The sequence below is a fragment of the Nannospalax galili genome, unplaced genomic scaffold, assembly GCF_000622305.1.
Source record: "Nannospalax galili isolate Female #2095 unplaced genomic scaffold, S.galili_v1.0 scaffold870, whole genome shotgun sequence".
In the NCBI taxonomy this organism is placed as follows: Eukaryota; Metazoa; Chordata; class Mammalia; order Rodentia; family Spalacidae; genus Nannospalax; species Nannospalax galili.
The window spans coordinates 1465638-1469276 of record NW_008329130.1 but is presented as its reverse complement, the minus strand read 5'-3'; positions in this window follow the sequence as shown (position 1 = coordinate 1469276).

Here is a 3639-nt window from a genome sequence, read left to right as displayed (position 1 = left end):
TATTCGTGGCTGACCCCGCTCTTTAGTATAAAGAGCCACTCTTAGAATTAAACTTGCCTTTCTCCACCCGAGAGTTTGGTCCTTTGCCTTCAACAATTCCATTGTCCACCAGCAGACCTGAGTCTCTACAATTATTATTATTACTATTATTATTGTGTGTGTGTGCACGCTAAAACATGCATGTGCACCATGGCACACATGAGATCAGAGGACAACTTTTCAAGTTCGTTCTTTTCTTCTACCTTGGGGGTTCCAGTGATTCAGCTCAGGTTGTTAGGCTTTTATCATTTACCTGCTGAGCCAGGTCACCAGCCCCTCTCTGATAGTTCTTAAGGCCAGGAGTACAAAATCAATAAGGGTTGTGTTGAAATGGAGGTGTTTCTGGGCTCCCCTGCTGCCCTAAGCTTCAGCGAAGTCTGTCCCTTACCTTGTCCAGCTCCTGGTAGCTGCCTGGTCTCCGCCTCCTGGTGCAGGGTCACGCTGTCTTCACATCCATGCGTATGATCCAACCTCCCTCATCTGTCCTTTCTAAGGATCCATCTAATTGCTTTTAGGGTCTACCTTGATAATCTCTGAGCTCAAAGCCCTAATTTATTCATGCCTACAAAGATCCTGTTTCCACATAAAGTGGTGTTTACAAATTCCAAGGATTAGGACAAGAGGGCATTTTCCAGTTCCTACGTGGACTCACTTGAGGTTCCTTTTTGGTGAATTTGTAACAATGATAGGATGTATTTTATAGCACTGTGATGAAGAGTAAATGAGATAATTAATGTGAAATGCTGAACACAGTTACTGAATTTATAATAACAGATCAATGAATACCAAGTGCTATCATCGCTATCACCACATCACCATCATCATTGCCATCACCACATCACCATCACCACCATCATCACCATCACCACCATCACCATCACCATTGTTATCACCATCACCATCATCACATTACCATAGTCACCACCACCATCACCATTACTATCATCACCATCACCATAATCACCATCACCATCACATCGTCATCATCATCATCATGGTCATCATCACCATTGTCATCAGCATGTATGTATCTGTTTAAATTCTTCCCCTAATTGAAGAAAGAAACAGAGCTGGTAACCACAGACAGTTCAGATAGTAGCACTTGAAGAAACCTCAGAATCCAGTTACTCTGCTCTGCTCTGCTCTGCCTTCTTTCCGTCTTTCTTTTCTTTCTTTCTTTTTTTTTTTTTTCTTGGTCTGAGACAGGGTCTCCCTGTAGCCACAGCTGGCCTGGATTCAATATGTAGACCAGGCTGGCCTTGAAGTCACAGAGACCCACCTGCCTCTGCCTCCCAAGTGCTGGGACTACAGGCGTGCACCACGACGTCCGGCTCCTCTGCCTTATTCATTATCAAACACATGCATGCCCCCCCCCAACACAAAATAAATAAAATGAAATAAAAAACATGAAAAGAAGAACGAAGTTCAGCTTCCAGGAGGTTCTGTCTGAGAGGGAGTATTGGGGTCACCAGCGTGTTCAGGATCATCCCTGGGGCTGGGGGTTTGGGGAGTCATAGAGAAGTTGGGGCATCTGAGATATCACAACTACTTAGCCGTGACCACAGTGTTCTGAGCTCCAGGAATCAATCTCTTTCTTGTTCTCTTTCTCTCTCTCTTATTCTTTCCACATTCTCCCTCTCTCCCTCTTCCTCCCTCTTTCCCTCCTTCCCTCCCCAATCCCCCCCACCTTCTCGTGCTGCAGGGAGCCCATTTCAGGCATTGTCTCCTGCCCACGTGTTCCAGGGCCATCTGTCACTGGCACAGAATTTCAGTAAACAACAATTTGTTTTCAGGAATCATGGCTTTAAGACCAAAGTTAATTGATACAAGGTTGTTCCTAATTAGTAAAAATGCCTGTTAGAGAAAAATAATGCACACACTACAACTCAGAAGAGGGAAGTCTACATCTATCTGGCTGAAAAGATAGATGCTCAGTCAGGACCAGGCAAAACTGCAGGATGTTCTGATTGTAGGGCTGACTGTGCATGCCAGGGCCAATAGCTAGTTACAACAAACTCCTGAATAAATCATCAGCAATCAAGAAAACACATCAAAATTTCCCATTTGTTTAGTCTTTACAAAAGCATTGGTATTTGTTTCTTTTCTTTTCTTTTCTTTTTTTTTTTTTTTTTTTGTAGGGTGGGGGTTTATTTACAGCAGGGTCTCCCTGTAGCCCTAGCTGTCCTGGAACTCACTATGTAGACTAGGCTGGCCTTGAACTCACAGAGATCCACCTGCTTCTGCCTCCCAAGTGCTGGGACTACAGGCATACGCCACCACGCCCGGCTGTATTTGTTTCTTTTTTTTTTTTTCAATCATTCTTTTTTATTTATTCTATTTCTTCTTTTTAAAAATGTTATTTATGAGCCGGGCATGGTGATTAGTCCCAGTTCTCTGGAGGCAGAGGCAGGCAGATCTTTGTGAGTTCAAGTCCAGCCTGATCTACATAGCAAGTTCCAGGCCAGCTGGGGTTATAGAGATTGTAACCCCTCAAAAAGGCCAAAAAATAAAATGTTATTATATTTTATGGGTTTGAGTATTTTGCCTGCATATATGTAAATGTTCCACATGCATGTAATATCTATGAAGGCCAGAAAAGGGCATCTTATCTCCTGGAGGTGGAGTTACAGATGGTTGTGAGTCTCCGTGTGGGTGCTGGGAATGGAACCTGTGTCCTCTATAAGAGCAGTAGTACTCTTAACCCCTGAGCCATCTCTCCAGGTCCAATCTTTTTTTTTCATGGCTAACAAAGTCATGCTTTTCCGTTTGTTTGATAAGCACTATTTACACTGCAAATTGTTTGTTATACAAATAAACATCAGTTACTTTATTATATTGAATATCATGATTAAGAGCGATATGCAACATATAGATTTCCTAAGATCAAAACTGTAAAAACAAAACTTAATTATTGTTTATGAGATATATGTTCTGAGACGTTAATCTAAACACAAAGAAAACCAGGTGTTTTAGTGTAAAATGCCTAGACACACATACACAAAACATATTGGTCATCTTAATATGTGTCAGCAAGAAAAGAAAGGAAACTATAAAAATGACAAGAGCTATTATCTGCTACTCTTCTCTGATACATATTACCTTACAACATTCCTTACAACAGCCGTATAATTGTGTGACAGTTTCATTAGAGATGGCAAAATTAAGGCTCAAAGGCATTTAAATTTTTTTTTTCTTTAAGGTCAAACAGCTAAAGAGCGACAAGTTTTAATCTGAGTGTGAATTCAAAAGTCATGTTCTTTTTAAAATTCACTAAACACTTATAAACAACATTATTTTCAAATTCTAGGGAAAAGATAATTTTTGTAAGCTTTTGGTATACAGAGACAGAAATTATTTTGTCATATTGTATCAATGGACATATAGACCAAAATAGCTTGTGTCAACTTAAATGATAGTTGTCAGATAAAAAGCAACTTACCTGTGCTTCCTCATTAACATTTTCAGTCAACATTAAGAGGGAACTCAGAGCTAGCTTGAGACTCAAAACCAGTAACGATGGAAAAAAGAGAGAGAGAGAGGGAGAGAGAAAGAACATATGGAGGATTTGCAGCTCCAATCTTTTTCTTTAAAAAAAATACT